The 19667-nt window shown below is 34.0% G+C and overlaps 1 long non-coding RNA gene across 2 annotated transcripts in view; it reads left to right on the top strand.

Moving 5' to 3' along the window:
* LOC145973048 (uncharacterized) overlaps nucleotides 1-19667 on the top strand; it is a 94757-nt gene that overhangs the window by 57736 nt on the left and 17354 nt on the right. Inside the window, exon 4 of one of the 2 annotated variants that reach the window (XR_014439345.1) lies at nucleotides 5106-5880. The exons of the other annotated variant lie outside the window; for it this stretch is intronic. This is a non-coding gene — a long non-coding RNA (uncharacterized LOC145973048). Of the gene's footprint in view, nucleotides 1-5105; nucleotides 5881-19667 lie in introns of those variants that run through there. 2 annotated transcript variants of the gene reach the window in all.

Genomic DNA, 19667 nt, shown 5'->3' with positions numbered 1-19667 from the left:
AAATATATTTCGTACAAAATGCATGAAAATCATTTCTAAGAGGATAATTATTTAGAGAAATGGCAATTTGAAGAGATACATAACAAAGCCACACGATGCAAATTGGTGGAGGATAACTTTAATACGACGCAAATGGAAGTGAAACTTTAGTAGATTAATGATAATAATAAAGCAAAATAATGAGAGAAAACTAATAACATTTAAATGCATCCAATTCAAAAGTGAGTTCGCGCAAAAATCGACTGAATTTTTCTATAACAAATTTTTTTGGCATTTTTGCATCTTAGAAATAACGTTTCAGATCAACTCAGAAGCAATCCAATTTAAGAGGAATAAATAGCTTGTTCTGCACGACCAACTTTCAATATACATATATGCCATTTTTTTTAACAGCAAACCTTTCACATTAGATACGACGGAAAGAGAGATTTATGCAATAATGGTAAACTAACATCATCCTTATGTCATTCTTATAAGTAATCAATACGAAAAATATAAAAAAAAATGTTTTAAATGTACAAAAGACACAAAATCTTTTCTGTAAGGAATTGATCGTATTGTGTATCTTTTGCACATTTTTTTTTATTTTGTATATTCTATGCTGTAAGGAATTCTTTCCTGTAAGAAATAACATTTTTCTCTTTTTTTATGATATATATATAATGTATAATAAATATATTTATTATGCTATAATTAATAAATATATCAGAATTCAAACGCAGTTGATTAATTAAAATTAATTAAGCTTACAGACTTACTTATTAATTTTAATTTCAAATTGTTTTTTGTATCTTTTTGTATCTACAAAGAGAAAGAAAGAGAAAGAGAGGAATAATTAAAACTTTGTTTTTAAAAATTTTTCTAAAAGCTTGGAACTCGTATTAACGTTCCACTCATTGTGGCTGTTGCATAATGGGTCAAACGTTTGCGGTAATTTGTATTATGATATCGCGCACGTCTAGATATCGTCGTGAGATGCTTACTAATCAGGAAATAGTAATTAGTTCACATCGCGCGTGTTTTTCCTCGAGCTGTTAAGCCGATTTTTCGTGTATGTCGACGATAATAATTTTCGATCGCAGATAAAAATTACGAGAAGCGTACGCTAAAGACTTTTTTCACATGCGAACCGTTGGGCGAGAAATCGCGAGAAAAGCTCTAATCGGAGTTACGAGTTTGCTGGTATTCGCAAGGTGTTATTACGAGGCGAAATAATGATTTTGCTCGCTGATCGCGCGTAACACGCTAATTAGTCGTGTGACTAACAATCGTATAGCGTCCTTCATGTACATACGGCGCGGTAAAAAATGCGATCGTACAGGCAACAAGGCGGATCGATCATATTCGCGGGTTAAAAAAGAAACATTGACAAATAGCCCAAGGGAGAGGTTTCCGTGTTCTTATTTTGTACGATACGCGACTCTCATGCGTGCCGCTCGTCGTTGCGCCACGCAAGCGCCGAGATACGCCCGCATAAAGAGTTTAATTGAGTAATAAAACATACGTATTATACATACTACGCACACTGCAACGCTGAGAGAAACGGTATATCTAATGAATTTACGTGGTTAACTCTGCATCTCTCTTTCTTTCTCTCTTCGCAGCAAGCTTCTATTTTCCGCTGCGAACTCTGCGTGTTTATTAACTAGATTGACTTCTCAATTAACGAGGTTAAAAAAACTTATAAAAGGGAAGGTATAAAAAATACAGATACAGTATGTTTCAGTAAATATTCGTTTCATGTAAATGTACCTTTTAACTGTTTTTGAAATATTAAAATAGATTATACAGGAAAAAATAGTGAGATTATTTTGATAAATTTGATTTCATAATCTATAATGATGAATAATAACACATTTAATAATTAAACTGCAATAATGTAGATAATTAATCAATTAGTATTAAACAATTTTGAATGGATATAACTTCTAGAAACTGTATTTAAAATTCAAGATCAATAATATATTAAAAATTAAAATAATGGAACAAAATTAAAGTGCTTTCAATAAAACTAAATTAAATATAGAATATGTAAAAGTAATTTGTTTCTGGAAAGTTACATAAATTGTATATAAATTATTTGAGAAGTGTAACTCACAATTAATTTAAATTAATATATTAAAATATGTATATGTATATAAGTATTACGAAATCTCTCTCTTCCTCTTTCTCTTTCTCTGAAATACTAAGATAGCAAAAGTGCTAGGTATAAAAGTGCTGAGACTAGCAAACGATTGCAACTAATTTGCGTATCATAATAGTAAAGAAATTCTAGCGGATTTAGTCGACTTCGTTTATCGTAAATGGGCAAAATTACGATTTCGAAACATCTTTTGCAGAACTTATTTTAATTTACGCTGAGCGTGCAAGTTGTAAGAATGCTGGTGTACGTAAAATTGAGTTCTTCTACGGGATCTAAATATAATTGTTCTTTTATGTGTCTAAAATAAAATTGAATAAATGAAAAGCGTAATGAAACGGCTGCACTTGCCGTTTGCCTTTTGCGATTATTTTCTTAATGCAACCATGATACAATCTTTTCTAAATTCTTTTCTAAAGAAATCTAATGATAGCTCTTAAAGCATTTATAAAAAAAATAGAAATTATAAGAAAATATATTTTAAACATATATTATAAACATATATTATATTAATATATTATATCAATTATAATTATAAAAAATTATAAGAATATAGATAGTATGAATCTTCGTTAAAAATAAAATTGATAACATAAAAAACTTGTTTTATATTAAAGCTTCATTATTTTAAAAATAATCAGACTTATTGGGCTTAATTATTGGATTCTTGTGTAAATATTTTATTGCTTTTAGTATGAATATGATATACTCTTCAACTTTGAATATGTTATTTCTGATGTGATCGTGTGTAATAATGTTTCATAATAAGTTCATTAAGACTTTGGTAGAATTTTAAAACAAGTATTATCTTGAGAAGTAAATAGTTGCAAAGAATTATCACTACATCTTGAAATAATTGAGATTGTAATGCTGGGTTGTAATTTAATCCGAAATATATCGAGATAAAAGCAACGGGCGATAGTCACGGAAACATTGCCCATGCAACTAGCCACATTTCAAAGCGAAATATTATTTTAACAGTTATAAAAACTTTAACAGTTATTAAAAATTTCATACTCAAATACAAGAGAATTAACCAAAATCAATTTTTCTATTTTTTTTTGTTAAATTGCAAAATAAAATACTTTGCTTTACTTCAGTAGAGAAATATATAACTCGTGAAAATATTATATAAATTTTATCGGTACTGTTTTTTTTAAGTAAAAAAATATTTTGCAAGATCCAAAATTTCTCATTATTTTTATCACATTTGTGTAACAAACCATTTTTATCGAATTTGTGTAACAATAACCGATACTTCAGAGTCGCATTTTTAAAAATCAACAAACGAAAACGCGCGTGTGTATCGCGTCATTAATTTTCTCTAACGTTAGTCGGAGACTACGCTATTTCTCTCGTGTTCCCTAATGCTCTATATACATCTTCCTTTATCATCTTGGCAACAGTGCGGATATAAATGTGCGGTCCGGTGGCTCACGGCCCAAGGGTGAAGCCAACCCTAAAGACGTACGCACGTTTTCACGGAGGGTAAGAGACGGACGCGCGAGATGGGCGCGGACCGATGAAATATTCCGCAGCGCAAAACAGAAACAAAAGCTGGCCGTGTTTCTCTGCCGTGCCGATACACCAGGCATGGCAGAAAGCGCGCAGTAGTATATTTTCACCGATGGTTGCACCCCGTTGGATGCATCCCCTGCTGCCTCCCTCTCCTCTCGTCGCGCGTACGTACATCCATATATACCGCGGAACGCGGCAGTAGATGTGATAATTTAGAGCAGGAAGCGAAGGTGTGTCTAGATAGACGCGCCGTAGAAATCGACAGGTATGATGAATGCTCAACAGGCGCCACCGTTAAACCGACCTAGCAGAGATTATTGCGCGCATCTCGCCGTCGAGCGCGTCGAAAGTTGACCGGGTGGGTTAACGATGTAACACACATCTGTGCGTCGCCCGCACCAAGTGAATGGTAAACGAATTTCACTCGTGTCGCCCCTCATCCGATCGATGCTCCATCGAATTGTGCGCGCGTTTTTTTTTCTCTTCCGCTTGTTGACCGCTTTTCTTTTTAACGATTGATATTGTGACATGTAAAGGCATGCCTGTAATAAGATCGAAACAAGATCAATTCAAAATTGATTATTTGTATGATGGAATATGTCACTTTTATTTAAATGAGATATTCAGAGGCATGAAGATAAAAGTATTTCATAGTTTTTGATCAAATTGAAAAAATGACTGTGATTTTATTCTATTCATTTTGTTTCTTTTTTTTGAGATTCTTTCAATTTATCGTAATTCATTATATCTATCTTATATTTTAATTGAATATTTCTCGAGCGCTGAATCCGCATTTTCTCTTCTTTATTTTACTTATCTCTGCGCATTCAATCATGCTTATTAATTATGTCGATTCGGCATACAAACGTGTATTTTACAAAGTGACCCAGTTGTCGGCCTTTCAAGCGTGAAAAAGAATTGATAAACCCAATGAAGTACGTATATTTACATTGAAATAGGGGAAACTCACTCTTATTGATCATTTTCTTTTCATTCCATTTTGTATCTTTTAATATATTATTTCCATAAATAGTAGCTATATATTTACTAAATAATAAAATTAGTTAGCTATAAATTTGCTATCAAGTCACTTTCTTGTATTTTCCATAATAATACAGCAATAACTCTAGGGACTCATTTTTATTCACATCATTTAATTTATCAGGAGATTCTTTGCATATTTTTATCTTAACTGTCAAAACGTTCGAGAAAAATTTCGCATGAGCTGTCATAATCATCTGCATCTTCAGAGTCGCGGTTGAATGCAAAAGAAATCGCACTCCTGTTCCGCGCTTCCATCTTTCTCCCTTCCTTCAGAATGTGCGCTCTATCCTCTTGCTCGTCTACTCGTCGTTTTTATTTTTTTGTCGTTCGATGCCGCTATCGAAATCCTTTTAGCTTGCTCGTTCGAGTGATTCGAGGTTTTAAAACGGCATTCCATCACCAGACACTTCAAAGATCCTGAAGAGAGCGATGCCATTGCGAAAGAAGACGGGAACGGCGACGACGACGACTACGACGAAGACGACGACAGTGATGAAGGCGCGAGAAGAACTTCTCGTGCTGGAAGGATCGACCGAATGCCTCGACGCGAATCGTCCGGCGAGTTTTGATGGATTATCCGTCGACGAGGAAGCCAGTCGATCAGCGAGAATTTATCGTGACTGCATTCCCTATTGATGTCTACAGTTACCTAGACAAGCGTCTAGACATTGACGTGATGTTGAGTGCCTGACTAATACAATAATCTCTTTAATCATTTTGGATTCTGCATCATATATACATCGCTTATTATTTTTCAGCAATTCATGTTACTGAAAAAACATAACTGATGAATATTTATAGCTTCTCTTTCTTAATATATAGTATATATATCTGCGAAGAAATAATTATTATGCGCAAAAAACAGAAGGAAGGAAATAAAAGAAAATACATTTACTAAAGCAAGAACTCACTCGAGAACTGTAACGAACGCAGAAATCTTTTCATTTTTCTGGGAACTGAAGAAACTTATAAGACTCCTTTTATTCTTAGCTCTCCAATTATCCCCGCATTCTACTCGACTTTCTCCTCTCTTCTTCGCTATAGCGATGATGACAGTATTTTACTCTCCAAAATTACGGATTCCTCGAAATCCTGGTAGATTCACGCGATGATTAGCGTATGCGGGGGTGCCAAATAGCGGGCGGACGCGTTAGCCAGCGCTAAATCATCCGCGATGATGCATCATCGCAATGGCAGGCACCCTACAATATCCATCAAGAACCGTCCGCTCCTACGTCGCCGGGAGTCGACAGAGCGGTACCGGGCAGAAGCAAGGCTCGCAACGCCGGAAGGAAATCATCAGTACACCCGACTCTCGCCGCCACCGTGCAGCGCAATGGACAATGAATTATTGCTGGTTTCTGGCCGGGCGATAGCGTTGCACGGCAAGCAGGCAGGCAGGCAGAGACCATAATGCCGTCCGGCATTGAGACGTCTCCTCCGTACGCGCGCGTGGCCGGCATTTAGGTTTAGGTAGACGAAATAACCAAGATCGTACCGCGCGCTTTGTTTCCGCGGCCGTTTGCATGTCGCGGAACTCTCTCCCGCGAACTTCCGGCATCGTAACGGAATCTCATTGTAACGGTAATGCGCCGGGTTCCGTATCGGGAAACGAGGAGAGGATTCTCGCCCGGCTTAATTTGGGGGGGAAACACGTAGTTTTATCCCTCCATTAGTAGAGGCCGAGGGTAGAACTGTACTGTATTATTTGAGGCAGTAACTGTAGATTTGCTAGCATTTCCAACACGGATTGCGTTTGCTCGACAATTTCTTGAAAATGATTTCCTTGGATGAAAATGGAAAATATAAAAGTGTTTATATTTAAATATATACAGATATAGAAAAATGCTTATTTATTTTAAATATTTAATTAACTTTGTGAGATATTACGCAACAACAATAGAAATTAATAAAAGAATAGATTTTATTAAAGTGCAAAAAAATTTTGCTTAAAAAAGACCAAATTTCCCTTCTCATTTCTAGAAAAATATATTGTATTGTTGATATATTTTATTATTTTATTATTGATTTTTTCGTAATTTCACATTTTGTATTATTTTTTCCGCATATGATACATTGCAAAATTGAGAAAAAAATTTCCTGGATATCTGATTGTCATCAGCGATTTATTTACATTTATGTCATATTACTCGTAGATAAATGTATTTGATGAGGTAAATATTTCGATCGCAATCATACATCGTGGTGAAGGCTATTATTAATCTCTGAAAAGCGCCTTCCGCAGAGTTATATGAACGCATATTATTTAGTATTTATGCATAACCACATTTCATAAACACGTTTCGATTTCCCATAATAGTGTTATATGCTCTGCCGCCTAGTCTCGTCCATCGGTCCATCCGATGAAATCGCACACGCAATGAGATTGCTATATATATGCAGATACATAGATGTACATCGCCGACCGATCGCATAGAGTCACAAAGATCAATATGCGAAATAACGAAGCATATATATTTTAAAAACTGAAAATTTTTTTCAATCAACAGATGTTTTCCTTTTAATTATATGTAAGAAAAAAATTTATTTTATTATTTAAATTATATTTCTTAATCTTTTTTTCTTTACTCGACATTTTGTAATAAATTTGATCTAATCACAATATAGAAAATGTTCGAGAATTTGGAAATTTTTATATATTTGTGAAAAGAATACGAAAAATATACATTTCTCGTACTTGAATATTGCGCGACAGTCAGCAAAGATTGAATGATCAAAAAAAGGAAGAAATGCACGATAATATGCCGCGAAATCACGATAGAAAATATCGTAATAGCCATTCTCTGACGATCGGTATCGAAATCCGAATGGCGCAGTCCTGGCCGAGTGAAGCGTCAATTAACCTGATCAACGTATTACGTGCGCCAGCTTCGTCAGACTGGGCACCTTGTATCTGCCGGAATTCGATTAACGTTTCGGGATAGTCGCGCTAATGGTTAACGCATTGCCCGGTGGAAGCGTGCAACGGCCCGCTAACGCGTTGCAACGCGTGTATGATGCACGGTATGATGATCGGTATGTCGCGATATGTAACGATGAAAAAATTGTCGGCAGCGTGAAACGAAACGCCAAACGTCGTTTATCGTATCGTAGCGCCCGTAGATTCGTTCGATCGAATCACTACATGCGATTACCGTATGAAACGCGGTTCATTAGAAACGCAGCGGGCGTCTCGTTGGCGGAACGTACCGTTACAACTGCATCAGGCATTTGAAATCGAATTGTACTGACATTTCATTACATGGAATTCACTGTACGGCGCGATAGACGTTGAATCGGATCGCACGGTGCAACGGTATAAATCTCATTCCGTCGATATTCGTTAACGAAATTTTGTTGCACAAAGAGAAGCGTGCGATATATATACATATATATCGCATATATATATATATATATATATATATATATATATATATATATATATATAGGATAATTAATTAGAGACAGGTAAATATACGAACTTTATGAATATAGTGCAATATCTTTGTGCAATTTAAATAATCAGAAATACCGAAATAGAAATTCCAAGCTTAACTGTATGTGGGCGAAATTACGAAGTTGGATATTAAGCTTGGAATTTCTATTTCGGTGATTCTGATATGTCTAATTATGTATATATCGTTTATCGGTTTTCTATAATAAGCGAAATAATCAATATTGAGAATTCTAATTCTAAGGAAGTAAAGAATTTACTGCATAATTGAATATATAATAATATAACAACCTTGTATATATATATCCACACACATGCACATATGTATAGTATACATACAAGATATGTTAATATTATGTACAATACAAATTAATAAATGTTGTTTAATAAAAATATCCTTTTTCAACCTTTATCGTGTTACATGATATGAAATATTGGAAATATGCATTTCTGCTTAAAGTATTATCGAATGCTATCTAAATCCAAGTTCTATTGTATTCTGATATTGGATTGTAAAGATTTAATGGCACCGCGTTTCTTATGCAAACGCGTAAACTCAAGCATATTTCACGACGAGCCCATCCGTTCGAACATTAATAACCAATCTAGTCTTTTTATGTTTACCGGAAATTACATCGACTCCTCTAACTCTGATGTGAATTGCTAAAAAATTATTTCGTTCACAATAGTTATAAAATTCATAGCTATTGCGTCATACGAAATCCCAAACAGTGCAAGCAAGCGTTGCGATGCAATTATCTTTATTTCCGATATTTTAACAAAGTGGATAGGTAAATATGTTATATGTAAATATATTAAAGAGGACGTATATATTTCTTGCGTCGCACATGAGAACATATTTTAACCTCATAATTTTGCGAAGGGAGCTATTATCGACACGGTAATATTAACTTTTTTAAATGGATTCAGAATATATTTCATAAAGCTATTTTTTATTTATTTGAGGAAAATACGATGCAGTTGGAAACCGTCCACGAGTATCGCGGCGACATAAAATCTTGGCGTCGCCGCGCGGAAAAATCTCCCTCGAAAAAATACAGTATTCAAGCATGTATCGCGCTAAGCGCATTTTTAAAATAACAGATCCTTGAAACGATGGTCCGCCTATCACGGTGACGGTCCGGTCCGCATTCGTTCCGGAAAGCGTAATAGACGTCGCCGTCCGGCAGCGTGTTCGAGAACGTCGGACATCTACCGATGTAAATTTGCGTGAATTTGTTGGAGGCGGCAAAAATGGCGCACAGGACTAACCCTGGGTCGTTGGGGCAGGGGGGGGAGAGAGGGGAAGAGGGGTTCGCGCCGCGGGTGAATAATGCTCCCGTTTAAATGGTGGGCGTCCGGTCATCGGGGGCGAACGCCGTTTATGCCGCATCAGAGTTCGCCGAATTTATTCCATTGCTCCTGCTCGCGCTCAGGGTGCCTCCGTGGTGCCATGTTGTTGGTCCGCGTGATGAATGCGCGCATTAAAATCGTCGCAAGAGAGAAGGAAATGCGGGAGAGAAAGAGAATATTGTGCAAAATACACACGTTTATATGTATGCCTCGCGAATTTCCTAGGATGTTCCATTGAACTCTATATCGATTCAATTTCATATTATGTCAAAATATGTCATATGTTAAAATATTGATATACCAACATTTATCATGATAAAAAAATGTGCACAATTACCTTGGGATTACGCGCATCAAGTAAGAAAAATTATTGAAGATATCTTTTAAGCGTTTTTATGATCCTTTTTAAACATTTACATTGAGGATAAAAATTGTATCAGTGTTAGATTTTTATTTTTAGTTAATTTACGTAATTAAAATAAATTTTAAATAAATTTTTCAATAATTTGTATATTTTTAAACGGAATTATTAGTATCAACGTTTAAGTTTAAACAAACAGCAAAAGAAGTATCCATCCACATCTAATTTTTAACATATGTTTGTCTTCATAGACAGTAAAAGCAAGTAAAAATCATAAGTGTACTAAATCAATATTTTACGTTCGACAAATCGTAATTCGAGAAACGAATCAGACGAGTAGTAACATTCGTCGCAGTTTATCGCTATCATCCAAATTCAGATTCTGACTCGTGCAGAAATAGGGAGACTCGTAATCTCGCAGGGGGATGAGAGTTATTGGAGCACGATCAGTTAGAAAATCAGATATGCCGTAGTTTCGCTCCCGGAGGAAGTGGCCCAGCCGGATGTTTACTTGAAACTCCAACCGCATCTAGCGTGCAGCTAAGCGAAGTAAAGGTGGGCCGGAAGCTTCTTAAGTAAAACCATCTCCAGCTATCTTACCTTACCCCAGCTACAGAATCAGATCAATCCACTCTTCCTCATAGATTCCACGATGGTATCTTCAAGGTTTGTTTTCTCATCGTGCTTCTTCACGCGTCTCTAGGAAAATATTGAAAATTAATGCCGGTATTTTTCACCTCTTTCTTGAAGTAATCATTCTTTTTCTTAATTAGCGCCATTGATTCTAATTGAAAAAGAGAGCTATCAATAGAATTCATACTTTGAAATGTCAATTTGTACATTTTCAAGATAAAGAAATTGTGAGAAGTGTAAAAATAATTATAGAAAAACAGAATATAAAATATTCATGTTTATCATTTAAGATTAACACAGTATTTTTAAAAATTCCATTAGTTATTTTTAATAATATGTTAATAAACTTGAAGTCGATTTATTCGGAAAAAAATTTTTAGAAAAAACTATCGTAACTTTTTTACTATTTTGCGTATATTAAATTAGATATTTAAATGATATTAAACTCAATTTCAAATTTTCTAAATAAATATGTCAATTTGAAAAACAATGATTTTTTTAATTTATTGGCATTTATACAGTTTGCGAGAAAATTCGCATTTTTATCATTTATGAAAGCATATACATTCGCAATGTTATATTCCTTTCACGCGCGAAAGTTGCTAAATTTCTAAACAAACTCAAGGTAGCAGCACGTTATAGTTTTTTCGCTATCGGACTCGACGGCTTCGATGCGGCTTGTAAAATTGAATGCTTCAATTTTACAGGCTACTTGTTATTTGGCTGTAAGAGAAAGTTACGGCGCAATACCGAATCTATTGGTCGAGTTCCAACTCGAGGAGTTTTTACTGTTCGAACGAAATCCGAGACTGCCGATTACCTTCGCATTGGATCACGTCCAACAACTTCCCATTCTCGCCAGTTTAAGGTCCTCTCCATGCTCATCTGCTCCTGTTTTTCTAGCCATTTCGCGAGTTTTGCATCTTGTCCATTCGAGAGATGTATAACCGAATTTGCATCGGTCATGATGTACGCGTCGTCTATACAAACGTAATACATATATTTCCTACAAACACAATCGCAAATGTTTTAATTAAGCATTAATCTTAAGAAACGTAATTATGGATGAAAAAATATTCGTTGTAAATTAAAAGCCATTTTAGTCATTCAAAAGCCATTCAAAGATACCTGTTTGTTTTATGCTAAATATATGTTTCAGAAATTATCAATCAACACTATTAATAAAAGGTTAATTTCGAAGAAGTTTCATATTATATTCATATGTTCTTTATTATAGTATGTATGTATTGTGCATCGTGCTTACAAACTAAATAATTAATTTATTACTAAGTAATTTCATGTATATTTCACTTTATTCTAAACATATATTTCGCTTATAAACAAAATTTCATGTTATATTTTCCGAATTTTTGGATTATTGATATTGAAATATATCGAGTAATTTTAATATAAAGTGCAAGACAGGTACATTAATTATTTAATAAATAATTAATCTACATTTTTAAAATGTTTTTATTATGTAATATTTAGCGTATATATATGTTGTATTACTTAAAATATTTTGGCAATAAATTAAAAATAATACGGCATTTGATTTTTGCGGCAGGTAGCGCGCTATTGTTTACATGTATCTCAACCTTGTTATCATTCGCGCACTCAAGCAGAAAAATAGTGGTATAAAATAATGTTCCATCAAATATTTTTTCTAAATCATAACAAGTCGGAAAATAATTTAGTATGATTAATACGTTTGCGGTTTCGGCAAAGTATTCGTATATATCGTGAATGAACGAATCTTGACAATCCTGACAATTTAAGAGAAGGAGGATGCCTATGTAGGAGAAATATCAAACATTGGTGGGACAGCGTGTGATAAGTAATAATCATTAAAAAAAAATTTTTATATATATTAATATAGCGCGATAATAAGTTTCGAAGCGCGTGATATGTACACACATTTACAAAATCAAGAATCAAAATTATGAATTGTGGTTTTATTATGATCTTTACGGCAATAATTATTTCTTTAACAATATTTAATGTCAAATATATTTCGTCCCATGCTTTATCTCATTTGGTTCTTCGACAACCTAAATATAATTCGTATTGAAAAAATGCAGCAAAACAATGGAATCGCAGGATCGAATAATTATCATAACAAAAGTCTCTATGATACGTTGTTGAATAAATAATTCTATATCGTTTAATAAATAATTTAAAAATCTATTGTCTAAAATACTAAATTCTATACTTTAATATTCTACGTATAAAATATTTTGGCCACGAATTAACAATAACACGGTCGGCCTTGACGGCGTATAGCGCGCGTATGTTCACATGACGGCCTTGTTATCATTCGCACGGCAACACTCGAACAGTAAAGTGGTGTGTAACGCTTTATATTATTAAATTCTTTTATTATTGAATTCTTTCTAAACGCGATCGCGATTAATACTGAAATATAATTCATTTCAAATTATTTCAATTCATATTCAACCCGAATGATATTTCCTATGCATATGCCATTCTTCGAGTTATTCCAAATAAACTAGGAGGTATAATTGCTCTATTATCTTCCATTTTCATTCTTTATTTATCTCCATAATCCTTTCTAAAAAAGACATGTTACGTGTATTGATAATTATTTATTAACATTTGTCTATTGACAATTGTCAATTATTATAATTATTAATTACGAAACTTTTAATTAACTAATAATTAAACTTGTTGATTGGAAATATGATTCTCTGAAATGGGATTTTCAAAATATCATACCGAGATTCGGGAGTGCCGTCAAAGTATCGTGCGTGTAAGTGCGGGAGTGCCATCAAAGTGTGTATATAAATCGGCTGGATGACGGATTCTGATGACCTGAGAAAAGGAGACATCCTGCATCGACGGAGCAACTCTAAAGTGAGTACTTATTTGTATATTAATATTGTTATAAATCGCGTATGCGCATTAATTCGATTCTATTACTTAAATGAATTAAACAAAAGAATACTACTTTTGATTAATAATTTAGCATTAGTTAGAGCAAATTATTAGTTAAGGCAAAGTTATATTAAGATAACGTACAACTAATCGTTATGTATTACGATCGTAAACAAACGTAAAATTACGTTCATACACCGGTGGAAATAATTAGCTGGCGACGGAAGAAGTTTTTCTCCTTCATTGATCTTTGATGGAGGTCGAAGCTACATCTCTGGCTAGTACTAGCTTATATATAGTACTCTTATATATATATATATATATATATATATATATATATATATATATATGATATAGAACTTTTCAACTATTAAAACAAAATAAAAAATACTCCTTGTATTCACGAATATAATTAAGAAGATAATTAAAATTAAATGAAATTTAAAATGCATTAGAAGAAAAATTGCAAAAGGATGCTTATAAAATTTTAAACCATTATTGTCAAACACTCTTAATTTTCGATTTCGATTATGCGCAAAAAAAACAATAAGTTTCTTTATATCTTTTTAATTAAATCTGTCAACGAAGAAAACAAACACTTAAAAAAAATATTCGCTATATTTACAATTCAACTCGACAACTTAAGACTAGAAGTTATCTCTGGGTAAAGTTATTATCTTCATTTCTGAAAAACGTTGATCCAACTTGTAAAGGTGAATCAAATAGCGACTGAGAACCTTGTTTTCCAAGTTTTTACATTTAATCTAAGATTAACGTTGCACATTAAACTGCAGATTATAACAAAGCCACATGGATTATTTAACGAAAGTTTTTCAAACGACATGTTTTTGAATAATCTAGATGTCTACATTGTACAAAACGGTATTAAAGTATTGTTATACAAGTAAATGGTTGTTAGCTTTTACGCACATAATGCATTGCCATTGTTTTAAGATTGTTTTGTACTCGTACGAAACAAGTTATAAATATCCGACGAGACTTTTCATGTTGTTGTGAAAAGTAAATGGGAGTTTGGACGTGTACTTTAATTATTCATACTCAATTATAACTTTCCGCTGCCGATTTATGCTTGCATAATACATCTGGCGATCGGCTTAATTACGAACCTAGCTACAGGGTATACATAAAACGGCATTGTGCCACTCCGGAAAAAAGATTCACTCCATACAAATATAAACAGGCGAAAGACCTCGGGGGATGCTTACCGGTAACCCTCCATGGGTAAGCTTTCTATGTTAATTAAAAGAGCAAATAATATTTACAAATACATTTTGCACGGTTTTTATTTCGTTCCGCAACTTCCCTTCTTCAAACAATTCCCTTCTTACATGAAAAAAATACAACTAATAATAAGTATTCGATATTAAATACCTCTTTCGAAAAACGAAATAATTGATATTTGCATCTTTATATATATATTTCATAGTTTTATTAATTTCATATATAATCAAAGTATTAAAACAGCGGAGACCTATTATCGTAATAAAGAAAAGAATTAATTTATTTAATTATTATTTAGTTTTTTAAAAAATATAATTGATTTAATGCGCAAATGAAATAAAAAAATGTCCATAATAAATTTTGTGTTATATATTTTAGAAATTTTTGACTTTTTTACTTTTCTAGTCTGAAAGAGAGATTCGAATACGGTTGTACATTTTATTTAAAAAAACAGCGATTGCTAGGAAGCACGTTTTTTTTTTTATCTTCTACTATATTGTACATTTAATCTCGAAACAGAAATCGATGATAGATATTGAGTGTGAGAATTGTGACAGATAAGAATGTGAGCTAGCTCGATTTTATAAATAATTTCGATGATTAATAATTAAAATTGGTAAAACAATTCGTAACGTCAATGATAGCAAACCAAAGTGCAAATGTTTAATTATAGAGACTTTATGCGAATCGATAATTCAGACCGTAGATAAATCGATATTCTCCATTATGATATTTAAATTTTACAACATATATTTTTATAAAATAATTCTGTTTCCTATGAAGTATAATTTGACTTTTATTTTTTAAAGATTTTTCGGTATATTTATTTTAAAAAGAACAAACATTTTTTATACATAAAGTGTAATTTTTATATCAAATTTTAAATAAATAATATTTATCTGTATGTATTTTTAAAAAATAATCTGCTATTGTATATTTGATGTGAAATAACTTGAAGCGTTGTAAGAAAATCTTGCGCTGAATTTTAAGTGGAGATTTTAAGATCTCTGGCAAGCTCCATCGCAACTAGCTCAATGGTTTCTTCTGGTTCACGGTTGTGCTTCGTGCTTATCGAGCCAAAACGGAAGGAAAATTTAACGACGAATAGTATTGATTCTTTACAATGAAAACTTGGACTGCAAAGCCAAATGTCAGCTATCTGGCACGAGAAACGTTTACGTAAACCGTACTTTTTATATTTTTATATGATCAGCAAGCATTTTCCTATAATTCTACTTTAATATGACAAAAATTAATTCACTTTTCACGAGATTACTGATTCTTTTATTTCATTATTTCTTCATGGTATTTATTAAGCATAATAATATTTTTAATACTATTAATCAAGAAACAACATTTCTTAACTTGAAATTATGTTAGTAGTCACAAACAACATTTAACGATAATAAAAAGATGAAATATAAACAATTTTATTAATCAACAATATAAGTTGATTTTGATTCCATGAACAGAATCAATTTTATACATGTTCGACAGTTTTTGTAAGAGGTAGCGTTTAAAAATTTCGAGAGTTACTTTTATTAAATCATAAGGAGTCTGTCGGGATAACGAACTATCGCGTTGACGAACTATCCTCAGACCGAGATCCTCGTCGTCCTTTATATTAGGTCACTTGCGCCAGCCAATTTGGACCTCCCTGTTTCCCCGTTTACGAGCCGGAGGATTTTCTTCGCGTATTTACGGTCCGAGAAATAAGGTACGCGAAATTAGACGCCCTCGGTGAGGTCCTCGCGCGCGAGTATAAGAGAGGTGCGGTAATGGAATAAGTCGACTCGCGCGATGCACCGAGCGGTAAAGAGATGCGAGAAAATATAACACGCGGGGGTGTGCAACGATATACGCATGGCGCGCTAAGAAACCACTCTCCTAAACGCGCGTTACGGCTGTTCCGCAGAAAATTAGTTATTCCGTCGCCGACTTTCTGGCGATGAAATTCGCGCGTTTTACGTTGCGGTTGCGGCTCTTTCTTTTTTTCCTTTTTCAACGGATGTAAAACACGAAGAAGATTCCCAGCAATGTTTGGAGAACAGCCCTCGACATCCCTCGAACTTGCGTAGTGGGAACGTTACCCTGCGCCGGCTACTTTAATTTCCTCTCCAAAGAATCTTTGTTGATAAAATACATTTTTCAAACATTTTCTCGATTTCTCTTGCATAAGTCAAGTTTATTCATGTAATATGATATTGAACGTACATTTCAGACTTACATATATCACATAATTGCATATGTTTTTATTTCTTTTGTAAAAGATTCTTATTATTATTATAAATTATCTATATAAAGTTAATCTATATAAATTCGAAAACTCCAATTTTTATTTCAGATATTTTTATTTATTAAAATATTATGCGTTATGAATCTTGACTTTTTTATATTTTTCGATATTTGACTTAAATATATTCAAGATGAAATGATTACCTTGTGAATTATTATATCACGTTATTAGCATTGTTTGTCGCAATTACACATATTGCTAATAACATAATATCAGGAGTATAAATGATCAATTTTGAACAATCCACACGTTTTCACAAATATCTCCCATTGTGTACAGTTTATCTTGCTAATATAGCTATTGCGGAATCGACTATAGACATTTGTATTGCCATAATATGCGTGGTATTGTTACTATTTTACATGCTCGAATTGTGTTGATACCACTATTGCATAATTCGACAACTTATATTGCTCGTTACCGCTAATTAGCGTTCTATTTGCCAGAAGGTATTCATTCAAGACCGCGTACATATAGTTCGCTTAGTTTATTTAATGTATCTCCCACAAGCGGAAACCTCCATCCATCTTCCCAGTGTGGTCTGCATGCCCCGAAGTGAAAATCCCCTATCCCCTTTTGTCCAGCGGGCGCTTTTATGAACACTAGCGTCAACTTATCGCAACTAATTATAGCGATCAGTCGGACAGCGATGTGTGGTCCGGAATTAAATAGCCAAAAGTGACGAGACATATGTTAACTAAAAATTAATTGAGGAATTTAAAATCGTGATATTGAAGTAAGCGGAAAATTAAAATAAAAGATCCCTCCAATGCGCTTAAATGAGATAAAAGCTCGACGCAATAACATCATTGTGTATCTCGCGCGTGTCTCGCCATTCTTTTTTTTTCTTTTATTTTTTCTCTAATTTAATTCTATGTTTTACGCGTACGAAGGCGACGACGCCGGAGTGCGCTCGTGGAGTCGCTTTTCATTTTTCAACCGGTGCCCGGTGCGGGCTTTTTACGTTTCCTATGCTTTTGTACCGTGAGTAATTAAAACATTTTGGCCGGAATCCACGGATGGTGGTCCTTTGAGGTTTAAATGCGCCAGAAAATTCATCCTTCTCCCGCGTTTACACCGCGCCGCACCGGGCAGCGTCGTGCCGCGTCGCGCGGAACGAAGCCCGTGGCAAAGTGCGCGTTTGCTATAATGGAGAACGCCGACGCATCGCTCCCCGACGAGCTTCGCTTCGCGTGTCACGTATTCGCCCCGCGAACTTTTACCGGGAGGTTCGCGGTAAACTCGTGTTTCGTTTCGCGAGCTTGCGAGCTACATCGTGAAAACGCGTCTCTTTGATCCGCGGATGATCGTTACGATCTTCTAACTTGTGATTATGCCTCCGTTTACATTCACGTGGTTCACACAAAGGATTCTGTGCTCGCGTGTACGTTATGCATTTGTGCGCATGTGTGTGCGACTCGTGCGCCCGCGAGTATCATGTAAAATATGTCTAAAATAAAAATTTGATGTTTAAATTATCTCGTTTTTCTCTCTTTCTTTCTCTCTCTAAAACCAAGATATTATTTGTAGCAAAGATCGTATAAAGTACCATTATCATACATGTATAGAATTTGGAGACAATTTTTTTCAGAAAAGATTATTTTGTACCAGACTTTAAATTTAAATAAAAAATAAAATTTTTTTCAATATGATTACATCTCATATAAAACTTAGTTAAAATAATAATGTCTATTAAAGTTGTTTAAAATATTGATTCCAATTACTTAAAATATAGAGAGAAAGTGAAATAAATCTGTTCATATTTTTATCCTCAAGGGTACAATAATTTTTCTTTCATTACATTCATTCGCTTGCTCACAAATTGCACTCATTTATATTCATTCTTTTGCACATGATTAAAATATATACATTCCTTTTTGATGTTATCCTAGAACAGCTCTGCGCAGATTGAATCTAATCAATATATTAAAAGTAAAACGTGGTATTTCCTATTAAAATTACAAACTGCATGTGCCCTCGGGAATGTATGTTATATATATTTTCTATTTTAAAATAGCTTAATAAAATATTTAAAAAATATGACCGTTTGAATACCTATATACATTCTTTTCTTTCTCAGACACAAATATAATTACAAGACTCAGTTACACCCTCGTATTCTACAGTTAATACTCCTGAGCCATTATTGCCCGACTTGAACGTAGTAAAGTTTGGAGCAAATTTCCTATTGAACATACCTATAGCGTTTCAATATTGCAAAATTAAAACGCACCCCCTTGATCAATGTTTGACTAACCAATATGCGCGATAACGAGGAGGGGTTAAGAACGCTCTCTGTGTACTTTGCAAATTTTATTTGCCCCCATTTCGATGCAATTGCGAAAGACTAGTGCAGGTCGGAAACGCGAGCATTATGCTTTCGCGTGATTCACGCGGTCTGTCACGTAGCAAGAAGGAATGAAACGTGCTTGTCAAGACTAATTAAAGATTCCTCCAAGTCTAGAAGTACGCGCCTTTAATTCTCACTGGCAGGTCGAATACAATCGGAGAAAAGAGGAGAGGTATTACACCCCAGTTCTTGCAATAGGGGTTTCTGAGGGTATGCAACACGAAGTATCTTCTTTTATAGAAGAAAATAACAAAACCCTTGTTGATTAATAGTACCGTTTGTCTCTCTCGCTTTTCATGATTTCGTTTCCTTCATCGCTCTACTGGACTAGCGAAGCTATTTATCATAACGCGCTCTCGCTTGTTATCAATTTAACTGAAC

The sequence above is a fragment of the Camponotus vicinus genome, unplaced genomic scaffold (genome assembly GCF_025532165.1).
Source record: "Camponotus vicinus isolate PSW18456_S1 unplaced genomic scaffold, iyCamVici1.0 SCAF_6, whole genome shotgun sequence".
NCBI classification, from domain to species: domain Eukaryota; kingdom Metazoa; phylum Arthropoda; class Insecta; order Hymenoptera; family Formicidae; genus Camponotus; species Camponotus vicinus.
Note: the sequence above shows the minus strand (reverse complement) of the source record. Positions and strands in the feature narration are given on the sequence as shown.